Source organism: Myotis yumanensis, unplaced genomic scaffold (assembly GCF_028538775.1).
Source record: "Myotis yumanensis isolate MYYU_CA2020_CCGP unplaced genomic scaffold, mMyoYum1.0.hap1 SCAF_10, whole genome shotgun sequence".
Classification (NCBI taxonomy): domain Eukaryota; kingdom Metazoa; phylum Chordata; class Mammalia; order Chiroptera; family Vespertilionidae; genus Myotis; species Myotis yumanensis.
Genome location: NW_027223761.1, coordinates 54,788,465 through 54,802,025, shown reverse-complemented (window position 1 = coordinate 54,802,025; position 13,561 = coordinate 54,788,465). Strand labels below are relative to the sequence as shown.

The following is a 13,561-nucleotide window of genomic DNA, read 5'->3' as shown; positions in this document are numbered from 1 at the left end:
GTTGTGGAAGGATAAAATTAAAATATTGTGTTGGTTCATTCAGCACCTACCACAAGCCTGCTTCTTAGTAGACACTAAAGAAATAGTATTCATGTCTTTATTAATTTAATGTAAGTTATAAAATATAGGCTAATCTACAAATTGACTGTTCATCTGTAAAAGAAAAAGTTTTCAGACTATTCAATAATGACCCAATCAATCAACCACTGATATAGCTAATCAATATTAATTGTAGAAGAGCTTGGTAGCTAGATGTCACTAAATACAGGTTTTGGCGTAGAGTTGTTTATTTTGAGACATTTGGAGGAGAGGTCACCCTGCAGGTCTCTGTGAATGTCAACATCACTTCCTTCAAGGTAGACAGGATCAATCTAGAATAGCCATGTGTGCAGGAATTCCAGTGGCCCTTCAGAAAATTGTCAACAGAAAAGAACTATTTGATTAAGAACATGTAGTTCTGACACGTATAGACCTCAGAGCTAATCATGTTTATGAAATGAGAAGAAAGACTCCCAAATTCATTAAATGCCAGAATTAGATTCTATCTCAGGAGGGAATAAAGAAACAAGCTAAATAAATTAAGCACTGGTAAAGAGAAAAGCTCACATGGTTTGAGGTTCTCTACATTTCCTTTCCCTTTCTTTTAATATAAATCTAATTTTAAAATGCAAATATAGTTCAAAAATACATTCCTAGTACTTGAACTTTTAATATTCAGTCTAGCCCCCTATGAGTTTCCTTCCTTAGTTTTAAATTTGCATTAGGTCCCCATTAACGGTTAAAATTTATTGGGCACTTACCCTTAAGTTTTAAGTAAATGGTGTCCCAACTGTGATTACCAAGGAAGATGAATAGAATGGACTGAGGATAGATATTAGAGAGGGAGGATGGATAACAGAGGATGAGAAAGTCTAAGGACACTCTAAGCTGCTGAGTCTCTCAGAAGCACGAGGTTCTTGAATCCTTGTGTCCACTGGTAAGGACCAATCCCAGCTGTCTGTGTTCACTAAGTACCTTTGATGTGCCAGCCACTATCTGGGCACACCATGCAGGGGGTTTCAGTTCTCATGACAACCTTTCGAAACGGTAGTACACTCTTCATTCCATTGATGAGGAAATCGAGGATCAGAGAAGTTAAGGAAGTTGTCCAGCACCACACAGCTGATGAGGTCAGAGCCACAATTTGAATCCAGATCTCCCTCCTCCATGGCCTGATCTACCTCCTCCATGGCATCTCATGGGCAAACCTGAACTCCAGCAAAAATATCATTGGTGTTATTTTGCTGGGCACTCCAGCCTGCCAAGCACTAAACTAGCCTGCAGAATTCCAAATTAATCCCAAAATGTAAAGGAGTGAAAAGAACACTGGTTTGAATAAAAAGATTACTGGATTGAAACTCCATGGAGGCAGGGGCCATGTATATTTGGTCTCTCACTGCATGCTCAGTGGCGGGTATATAGCTGGTCCTCAAGACCTACTTATTAAATGAGTGATTATGTAAATGAATTAATGAACCAACAATTTGAAACGGAATTCCAGGTTCAAGTCCCATTTCTACAACTTGCTAAGGCCTTGATTTTAGATGAATTATTACACTCTCTTAGCTTCAGCATTACTGTCTACAAAATGGGCATGACACTTCCACCACCTACATGATAGTGCAGTGATTCCTAAACTTTGCTGTATCTTGCAATCACTTGTAGCAATGAGGAAATCGAGTTCAATAAACTCCTCATCCAGGCTTCCATCCCCAGAATTCTGACTTAATGGGTACGGGGTATGACCTGGGCATTGGTTTGTGAACTCCCTAAGTGGTTCTAATCGCTAGCAAAGTTTAGGAACCACTATCATAAGGTTATTCTTTTTGTTTTGAGGTAACTGTTAAATACAACAAAAGTAATAAAACTGCCTTCTACCCCTGGCTGGTGTGGCTCTGTTGGTTGGAGCCCGTCCCATGCACAAAAAGGTTGCCGGTTCAATTCCCAGTCAAGGCACATGCCTGGGTTGCAGGATTTAGCCTGGTAGGAGGCAGCTGATCATGCAACACTTTCACATCAATGTTTCTCTCTCTCCCTCTCCCTTCTTTTCTCTCAAAATCAATTTTAAAAATATTTTAAATAAATAAATAAATCTGCTTTGTAAAACCTAAAAGAAAGCAGTCAGCTATAAATAGTTGTTATTAAATCAGTCCCAAATGACTCTGAACCTAGAACGTCTGCCTCCTGATGTCACAACAGAGGAGATTTGTTACTCTTTTCTCCCATGCGCCACATCAGTCATTCTGTCTTCAGGTCAAAATGACCTTCTTCCTGGTTCACCTGATCAGGTGGCAGAGTTGAGGTCCAGACCCAGGAGGAGAAGGACTGGGTTAACATCAGGGCTGGAACAGATTAACAGGAATCTACTGGACAGTTGTCCTGTCGAATGTACTTGTCCTTAGTTGGTCTCACATCCAATTCTGGCACCCCACCCACTCATTCGCACGCACCAGGCATGCATGTACAACTCCTATTCAGAGACCCTCCCAAACGTGTCTGTTTGTTTTATTCCTACCGGTCATAGTTCACTCTTTGCCCCCATTCTCCCAGGCGGAGCCCATCAAAGAGCTGTTGTGTTGTTGGAGGAAGGAAGAGGTACTTTCTTGTCCTCAGCAGCTCCCCTGCCCAGCACCTTCCTCTCGCCCTTTACCCTCTTGAGGTTCAGCTGAGTTAGAGGGGCTTCGCAGGGCCAAGAACAATATTATTTAATTTTTAAATAATAGTCTCTTGAGAAGAGAGGTCATGGAGCATTCAAATGCCATGGGGAATTTTGCCAGGAAAATGATTTGCAAGCCTTCCAACTATCCACCTCTGTTCCCTTGGTTCGGTCAGGACAAAATCCTACAGTTGCCAAGTAATTCAGAAGATGCTTTCATTTCTCTTCCATATTGGTCCTTACCCAACAACTGTTCATAAAATGGCAGAACCATTGGAATAGTCTTTTTTTTTTTTTCACATGCTTTTGAGTAGCGTGTACTTGCCACATGCCCCCGCATGTCATTGACTAATCTGAGCCCCAATTTCCGCTTCTATAAACGGGGATAATAACACCAGCCCTGTCCAGGGTCAAATGACATGAACCATATGAGACCATTTTAGAAACAAGATGTGTTAAGGCAGTGGTTCTCAGCCTTCCTAATGCCGTGACCCTTTAATACAGTTCCTCATGTTGTGGTGACCCCCAATTTCATTGTTACAAACTGAACATAATTAAAGCATAGTGATTAATCACAAAAACAATATGTAATTATATATGTGTTTTCCGATGGCCTTAGGCGACCCCTGTGAAAGGGTCGTTCGACCCCCGAAGGGGTCGCGACCCACAGGTTGAAAACCGCTGTGCTAAGGAAAAGAGGCGCACAGCTCATGTAGACAGAGTCCCTGCCCTCAAGGAACCTACCGTCTTGAAGGGACGAGAGACAAAGGGAAATCACTACTATAAAGTGCAGTTGCTAAATTGCTCTTAGTCCTGAACCTGAGGGATATGAAACTGCAATATCCATGTTCTCATTTTATTAACAACTACCGGGTGAAAGCAGCAGGCTCAGAAAGGTGAAGTAACTTCCCCAGAACCACACAGCCCGACAGTGGAGGAGCTAATGTAGAACATTGTCTTCCAGTTTCCTTCCCACTGCCCTGTACTGGCTGTGTGAGTGCAGCGCCACCCGTCCTGGCCGTTTTCCCCTGGAAGGGGAATTGAACTGTATCTCACGCTGGTTCGAGAGCTTCTGTGTACACCATAGACGGAAAGATCAGAGGCAGCCTCCATACATTGCAGCCCAGAGCCCAAATCTGGTTTAGGGTTGGTTCTGGACAGTAATGAACAGTCTGTCATCCACTCCCCTTTCGGGAATTTATGATGTGTTTCTGGATCTGTAATTCTGTACCTGATCACAGAAGTATGTCTGGAAGGAAGGCTGTTCTCAGGTCTATGTCTGCCAAGACTTGTGTTTTAAGGCCCCCATATATCCATCGCAGGAGTGTGCTTAGGGACCCTCATAAACCTGGGGTTCAGCGAGAGAACAGCAGCCACAGTAATCCCACTTCCTGTCTCCAGCCAGAGTCCACATCATCCTAACTCATAAAAATCCCAGAGTCGTGAAGTACAATGCGAAAGGGGCAGGAAATGCCTGCCGGTCCCCTAGCAGCTAATCAGCTCTAGTTGTGCAGTTTCAGAGCTGATTGCCCACAGCTCGGTCCCAGCCATGGCTACTCTCTGTTGTCACAGCTGATTGATGGAGGAAGCTGCTTACAGCACAAGCAGTCAGCTCAGAGCATGACGTAATGATGGAGGAATCATAAACCTTTTCTTACACATGTGCCTGTTAATCCTCCCAGTAAGGATGCTAGTCAGAGGAAACGTGGCTACACGGGTGCCCTCGACATGCTTGATGTACATCACTGCAGAGGTAAAAGCACACCTCACACCTGTTTGCAGATGGGCTGCCTGCCCTGGCGCTCAGAGGCTGAACCATGAAAGTAACTGGTTGTAGACGGAGACGCAGAATAACTTTTTTCTCTACTCAAATAAAAGCCAACTCAGTCAGCAGCCTGTTTAACATGTTAACTCTCAGGAACCATTGTTTAACTCAGAGGAAACAGGGTGAATTTTGGAAGCATGTGGACCTGGGTTCTATTGGTTCTTCCATGAACTTGCTGTGATCTTGGGCATGTGTCTTAACCCTCTGGCCTCAGTTTCCAAGCCCATAAAATAGGGACAATAACCACAGGATGGTTAACTCAGGGTTGCTGTGAAGATTAGAGATGAAAAGTGCCTGCCTCAGTGCCTGGCCCAGCCCAGTGGGTGCTCAATAAAAGGTGATGTTGCTGTTATTATTGATGATGTTAGTATTATTGTGCTACAACTCTGTGTTAGCCGCTTCAGAGTGTCTACTCCCAACTACCCCAACTCTACTACCTATTAATTAATGCTCAATAAATCAAACAGAAAACACATTTCATGTGCTAAACTTTATGACACCAAGAGAAGGGGGTAGCTGTGTGAAATGGGGTGTCTTGGGGGAGAGTCCTTGCCTGTGGACTGGAAGACGGTGGAGGGAAGTGGTAAGAGCATGGTGAGCAGGGGTATTGCTGTGAGTCAAAGCATGGCAGCCAGAAAGAGTGTGCCTGGTGGAGCATGGGGAGAATGCCCGGGGCTGTAGAGGCAGCCTTGGTCAAGCAGTTATGCTGGATGTGGTGACATCACTTCACCCCTATTTCTCCCACCCCCTTCTACCAGACTAGCTCCTGACCACCCTTCAGGGCTCATCTCCAACATTTGCTAATGAGCTCTCTTGCGCCACCTTGCCCTAAGGATAAAATAGTAATAAGGAGAACAGCTGACATTCACTGAGTACTTCCTATGTTCCAGGACCTGTGCCACGACATGTGAAATGGGCAACACTCCATTTTATAGGTTGGAGCAGTGGCTTGCCCAAGGCAGAGGCCAGGATCACCTTTGTATGTTAATCCACGTGTCTTGTCTAGTAGACTCATGAGGGCAGTGACCAACACCTATCCCTTTTAGGGACTCTCCAGTCCTGACATGGTAGTCCTGGCACACAGTAGGAACTCATAAATGCTTGTGAATGAATGAGAAGATATTGTCATGGGTATAGCAGGCTCTGGATTCAGAGGCACCAGGCAGATCACCAAGCTGAATAGGGGAACCTCCCCTCAGCAAAGCTCGGTCATGAGAAAAGCGGGGGGGGGGGGGGGGGGGGGGGGGGGGGCTAAGAAGCCGGGGTTTCTGAAAAGCGGGAGGCTGGGGCAGGGGCCCAGCCTGGTGGACTTCTTATCTCTGAGCCCTGCCACTTGATGGTAGGGTCTATTCAAATATCTTCTCTCTAATGTCATAAGATTTATCCTGGGAACTTGGGCAATGCTCAGCCCACCAGTAGAGTTCAGTGACTGGGCCAGAGATGATCACTCAGGGAAGGTGATGAAATAGGTAAAGTCAGAGGTGACAGCTAAAAGTTTAACACTGGTAGAGCATTAAAACAATTGAACCAGTTCCGGGCCTTTATGCTAGAGGAGGCTCTTGAAGTCACCCACTTTGCCTCTGTGAGGTCTAAAGATTCCCTGGAGAAGCCAGAGCTGGTGGAGAGGGACATTTGGCTGGGGGAGTGGCCAGAGCAATGATTCTGTAACAATAAAAATAGGTTCCTACTGGTATGCTCTGAATACCACTAGGGCATGAGGTTGAAATATAACTAAGAGAATTAGCCATTTTTCAAAAACCACTTGCCCTATTTTGAGATCTTTGTTAAAAATAGATAATATATGAGTCTGTTTTTGTTTTGTTTGTTTTTAGATTCCATATATATTTGAAACCATATTGTCTTTCTCTGCCTGATCTATTTCGCTTAGCATAATACCCTCTAGGCAGGGGTGGGCAAACTTTTTGACTCGAGGGCCACAATGGGTTCTTAAACTGGACCGGAGGGCCGGAACAAAAGCATGGATGGAGTGTTTGTGTGAACTAATATAAATTCAAAGTAAACATCATTACATAAAAGGGTATGGTCTTTTTTTTTTTTTTAGTTTTATTCATTTCAAACGGGCGGATCTGGCCCGCGGCTGCTCTAGGTCCATCCAGGTTATTGGAAACAGCAAGATATCATTCCTTTTTATTGCTACAGAATATTCCATTGGGTATATGTACTGCATCTTCTTTATCCATTCATCTATCGATGGATACCTAGGTTGCTTCCATATCTTGGCTATTGTAAGTAATGCTGCAATGGACATAGGAATGCATATATCTTTTTTAATTAATGTTTTTGTTTTCTTCAGATAGAAAGGAAGATTATCAGAAGGGAGGGTGTAGGGATGGGTGAAAAGGAAAGGGGAATATAGTCAATAATATTGTGATATGTTTACACAGTGAAAGATTATTCCTAGAATTAGTGGGGTGATCACATCGGAAGATATAAAAAGGTCAAATCACTATATTGTACACTGAAACTAATGTAACCAATATAAGAATATATACCAACTATACATAAATAAAAAATAAATTTAAAAAATTAAGACAAAAGAACATATATGCATAACCCATAGACACAGACCACAGTGTGGTGATGGCCCGAGAGAAGGTGTGGTGGAGGCTGGGTGGCAGTGGGAAAAGCAGGGAGGGGAATAGGGATATCCTTAATAATGTCAACAATACAAATACAATGTAAATAAATAAATAAACCAGATAATATAATCCATAACTCTATCTAACCAGGCGCACAGAAACTGTAATTTCTCAATGTGGTAAGAATAAGGGCCCCACTGTCAATTCCTCCATGTTGTAAGACTTAGAACTCCTTGTATAGATATGGGAATTGTGACTGTTGACATACAGACCAAGAGCCTAAGTGTCAATTAGCAAAGTGTTTTTCCTTTGTAGAGAAATGCAAGTTCTAATACTTTCCCCCTACACCCTAGTGAATCACCCTTGCCTGTGCTATTTCAGAGGCCAGGGGACAGCTAAAGTGCCTGCATTGCTGTTCTACAAACATGTAAATCTGAAGTAGCCCTAACATTAGCTTCAGGATGAAAAGAAGCTTCTAATGGCACTTTCTTTAAAAATTCCTGAAATTACCAGTGGCTAAATGGTCATACTTTTTCCTCAAATACAAAAGAAGCTGGTGGCAGCCAGCCAAGAGAAACACTTAGCTTTGGAGAGAGAAGCGGACTGCTATGAAAAGCCACAGCGGTCATTAACGAAGATGATGTCATTAGTAAATTCCTGGGCCGCCCTGGGATCCCCAGGGCCAAGGAGACAGGATCACAGTCTTTACTAAGCCAGTGAACACTCACCTGCCTAACGGTGTCTAGTGAAAGCGCTCAGTCTCCAGGGCCAGCTGGTTTCCTGCAGAAGGACCAGGGGCCTCTGCTGCACCACTTGCGAAGCTGGTGGCCAGCACAGGGATTTATGAACTGCTGACTTTGGGCTTTGATGAGGAAAAAGGTGGGAATTTTATGTGTGGGAGTACTTTGAGAAACCTCTGTGAGTCACACGTTCAAACAGAGTAGAGCCTGTCTCAGGATGCTAGATCTTTCTTACAGTTCCAGCAATCCTTCTGAGAGGAGGACCCATTCGTCAGGATTTTCTTAAGCTGAGTCATCATCGTCGTTATTTTATGAAAACACAAGAGGAGCCTGGTATTTGTAGCTTTAGGGACCCCCAAGTTACCAAACAGGAAATTGGGAGTAGCCAAGGAGCCTGACTTTTATTCACGTTTCTTCTCTATTTCTGTTTTTTTCCACTCCTTCCTCACCCCCTCCCCTCCTAACTCCCATTTCTGAGGTCATCTCACCAAGGCCCTGGCAGGGTGCACACTGTAGCGGCAGGAATGCAGCCTGTGATCAATTCCTGGTTCTGCCACTTACCTCTCGTCAAAGAAATTATCTGGGGGAGGGCGGGGGGGGGGGGGAGGGATTATCACATATATAAAATTATCAAATATACTTATTAATTATTAAATAAGTAGCATCCTGGTTAAAGAAACAATAAGTATGGGCAATAGCTTTGCAACTTCAAGAGCATCGCCTAACCTCTCTTGCTTAGCCTTTTCATCTGTCAAATGTGGTTGTAAAACCTCCCCCAATGTGGTTGTAGATACTCATCGGACTCCTATCCTTAGAGCTGATGATAGCAATGACATTACGGTGGGGCTGATCAATATATGGGCTGGATCTCCTTGTCATTATTTAACTCCCTGTAAAAGAGCTATAATCATTGTAGATGAGATAGTTTTTAGCTGGTGGAGGAATGAGAGGCGTTCTCATGCTCCCTCCCTTTTCAAGCTTCCTCTCCCCAAGGGAATCTGAGGAAAGCTAGGCTCCAGTCAGCATAATTCAGGTCTCACTATCACCTACACAGCCTTCTTCACTTCTAGGAGGAACCTTGAATTACTTGGAGCTCATTACCCAGAGTTGCCTTAAGTGTCATCAGCCTTGAATACAATGGAAGTCATACTGATAGTGTTAGTTTAGTTAGTTAGTTAGTTAGTTAATTGGTTGGCTATTTAAAAACTGTTCTCAGCCCCCTACACAATCCCGCTCCCCTCCCCCAGGACTGTGGTCCCTTCCTTGTTGATGTCCCCACCCAGGGGCCACTCAGGGACTTGCGACTGTCTTGGTTGCCAGGGCCTTCGTGAGAAAGCTGAGTAAGCGGAGGCAGTACCAGACCAGCCCTGACACCAGCAGAGCCACCTGAGTGCTACACAGAAAAGGACTCTCTTTTTCACCATGTGTGGCACCTTCTCATTTTGGGTGGGGCAGCTTGTGTGCCCATGTCTCACAGTGACCCTTATGAAGACGGTTCCTGCCACTTCTGCCAGCAGACACTGTCCCCATAGGGCTTAATTGGGTCAGGAAGCAGATTCCATGAAATTCTATTCATTCCCCATCTCTCCTGCCAGTGCCCAAAGCAGAAAATGCCGTTTTCTGAAAGACACTGGTAAGAGAATAAAAAGACAAGGCACATACTCAGAGACATAGTTATACAACACGTGTCTGATACAGGACTTGTATTTAAAACATGCAAAGAATTCTTTTAAGACAGGTTTTTTTTGTTTTGTTGTTGTTTTGTTTTTGCTTTTCAAAGTTGTTTATTTATTTAACACTCATTAATATCATTTCCTTTAAACATTATTTTTGTACCAAGATTTCTAACAGTCTGCCAGCCCCCCCCCCCCTCAAGCAGTCATACCTACCACCATACCTATTTCTCAAAAGCAGAAAATGAGATAAGAAATTGAATATGGAGAAACCAAGATGGCGGCATAGTTAAACACCTGAAATTGCTGCCTCCCACAACCACTTCAAAAATACAACTAAAAGACAAAACGGACATCATCCAGAACCACAGGAAGGCTGGCTGAGTGAAAATTCTACAACTAGAAGGAAAGAGAAAAGCACACTGAGACTCAGAGGAGGTGCAGAAGTAAAGTGCAGAGGTACGGAGGCACACACAGAAAGGGCTGGCAACTGAGGATGCGGTTGTCTTTTTTAATGGGGAGGGAGTCACAAGCTCCTGACGGCCCCTACTCCAGTTCTGGGCCAGTCTCTGGGAACCCAGACTCATATGGGGAGAAACTGGACTGTCTGGCAGCGAGCGGAACTCGAGGGTGGCTTTCTCTCAGAGGTGCTTGCAGGGATTACCTCGGGACACTAAGACCCGGGAACTCTTAGGGAAGGGCTGAGGTTCAGCCATAGCTGTTTGCTCCTGTTGATTCCCTGAGACCCTGCCCCACCCAAGCTGTGTGCAGAGGCTTTTGCATATGAATGACCTGGCCCTTTGCAATCTAAAATTACCTAACAAACTGCAGCTGGGTCAGAGAGACCCAGAACATCCAAAAGAAGGCCCAAGGCCCCACAGCAGCTTGCATTGCTTCACAGCTGGGCCTCACCTGGGCACCTCCAAACCCCAAACAAAGAAGAGGAACCTACAGATCTCTCCATAGCTCCTGCTGGGTAGCCTCAGGCAGAGGCTAAATTAGCACCTCCTTAGAGATCCAAGTGCCAGTGTACCCAGTAGTCAGAGTGGGACCATCCAGATTACAATTCCTCAGATCCATAAGGGACACACTCAGGGGGTAGACTCAGTGAGCACCAAAGCCCCACTGAAGCAAGTCTTGCCCCATAAGGGTGTCTCCAGCACAGAAGTTCTCCCACCGTAGACACAGCTTATTCTCACAGCCAATTCTCACAGCCAATTGGCCTGGAGGTCAATTCCTCCCAGTGATACCAACTACACTCAAGGCTTAACTACAAGACTGTGCACAAAGCCCACAAAGGGGTGCACCAAGAGTGTCCACCTCAGGTAATTGAGGAGGCTGAGCCACTGGGCCCTATAGGACACCTAGCACAGAAAGCCACTCTATTAACACAGGGAAGCATAAAAAATGTGGAGACAAAGAAACAGGTCACAAATGACAGAAATGGAGGAAAGCAAACTACTGGATATAGAGTTCAAAACCACGGTTATAAGGTTTTTCAAGAATTTTCTAGAAACCACTGATAAATTTAGTAAGACCCTCAATAAGTCTAGTGAGACCCTCGAGGATATGAAAAAGGACCAACTAGAAATTAAGCATACACTGACTGAAATAAAGAATATTATACAGAGTCCCAACAGCAGACAAGAGGATCGCAAGAATCAAGTCAAAGATTTGAAGTATGAAGAAGTAAAAAATACCCAACTGGAAAAGCAAAATGAAAAAAAAATCCAAAAATATGAAGATAGTGTAAGGAGCCTCTGGGACAACTGCAAGCGTACCAACATCCGAATTATGGGGATGCCAGAAGAAGAGAGAGAGCAAGATATTGAAAATCTATTTGAAGAAATAATGACAGAAAACTTCCCCTACCTGGTGAAAGAAATAGACTTACAAGTCCAGGAAGCGCAGAGAACCCCAAACGAAAGGAATCCAAAGAGGACCACACCAAGACACATCATAATTAAAATGCCAAGAGCAAAAGATAAAGAGAGAATCTTAAAAGCAGCAAGAGAAAAACAGTTAGTTTACCTACAAGGGAGTACCCATACTACTGTCAGCTGATTTCTCAACAGAAACCTTGCAGGCCAGAAGGGAGTGGCAAGAAATATTCAAAGTGCTGAATACCAAGAACCTACAACCAAGATTACTTTACCCAGCAAAGCTATCATTCAGAATTGAAGGTCAGATAAAGAGCTTCACAGATAAGAAAAAGCTAAAGGAGTTCATCACCACCAAACCAGTATTATATGAAATGCTGAAAGGTATTCTTTAAGAAGAGGAAGAAGAAGAAAAAGGTAAAGATACAAATTATGAACAACAAATACATATCTATCAACAAGTGAATCTAAAAATCAAGTGAATAAAAAATCTGATGAACAGAATAAACTGGTGAATATAATAGAATCAGGGGCATAGAAAGGGAGTGGACTGACAATTCTCGGGGGGAAAGGGATGTGGGGTTGCGGGGAGGGCAGAGGGTGGAGGGGAGCTATGGGAGGAAAAAAGAGGAACAACTGTAATAATCTGAAGAATAAAGATTTTAAAAAATAAAAATAAATAAATATTTTTTAAAAAGAAATTGAATATGGTGATTTTTATGCAACAGTGATTCTAGGGAGGACAAGTGACTATCAAGGAGAGTGTTACAGAAGATGAACAATTGAACTATAATTCACTACTACACATGACACCCATTTAAAGTGTATGATTCAGTGGTTTTGAGTATTAAACACATTATTAATTTTTTAAGTTGTGGCAAAGTATATATAACAATATTTTCCATTTTAACCATGTTAAGTGTACAATTAACTGGCATAAGTCCATTCACAATGTTGCACAACCATCACCACTATCCATTCCCAAAACTTTTCATCACCCCAAACAAAACTCTATAGCCATTAAGCAATAGCTCACCAATCCTTTCACCCCCAGACTTTATTATAATCTCTAATCTACTTTCTGTCTCTATGAATTTGCCTATTCTAGTTATTTTATATAAGTGGAATCACATAACATTTGTCCTTTCATATCTGGCTCATTTCATTTAGCCTAATTTTTCAGGGTTCATCCATATAATAGCATGTATCAAAACGTCATTCCTTTTTTATGTTTGAATAAACTTTCATTGTACGTACATATGTTCTGTTTATCCATTTGCATGTTGGTGGACGCCTGAGTTGATTCCACCTTTTGGCTGTTGTGAATAATGCTGCAATGAACATTGGCATCCAAGTATCTGTTCAAGTCCTTGCTTTCAGTTCCTTTGGGTGTAGGCCTAGGAGTAGAATTGCTGGGGTCATAGCTTTTTGAGGAACCACTAAAATATTTTTCCATAGAGGCTGCAACATTACATTCTTGCCAGCAATGTACAAGGATTTCAATTTCTCCACATCATCACCAACACTTGTTATTTACTGTTTTTTTCAGTTACAGCCTTCCCAGGGGGTGTGAAATGGTATCTCATTGTAGTGTTGATTTGCATTTTCCTAATGGCTAATGATGCTGAGCATTTTTTCATGTGCTATTGGTCATTTGTGTATCTTGGAGGAGTGTCTTTTTTGAGTCATGTGCCTGTTTTTTAATTGGGTTGTTTTTCTTGTGTTGAGTTGTAGCAGTTATTTATAGATTCTGGATATTAAACCCTTACCAAATATATGATTTCCAAATATTTTCTCCCATTCTGTGGGTTGTTTTTTCACTTTCTTGATAGTGTCCTTTTATGCACAAAAGTTTTTAGATAAAGTCAATTTATCTAATGTTTCCTTTGTAGCTGGTTCTTTTTGTGTCATATCTAAGAATCCATTGCCAAATCCAAGATCACGAAAATTTACCCCTATGTTTTCTTCTATGAGTTTTATAATTTTAGCTCTTATAGTTATGTTGCTGATTAATCTTAAGTTAATTTTTGTATTTGATATGAGGCAGGGTCCAACTTTATTTCTTTTTGCATGTGGAAATCCAGTTGTCCCAGCACCATCTCTTAAAGAGACTATTCTTCACCTTAAGTGCTATTGCTAAATGAAGAA

General features: G+C 42.8%; 1 protein-coding gene across 1 annotated transcript in view; it reads left to right on the top strand.

The window, feature by feature from the left end:
* Window positions 1-13,561, top strand: part of ME3 (malic enzyme 3) — a 175,223-nt gene that overhangs the window by 66,260 nt on the left and 95,402 nt on the right. The window lies entirely within an intron of this gene.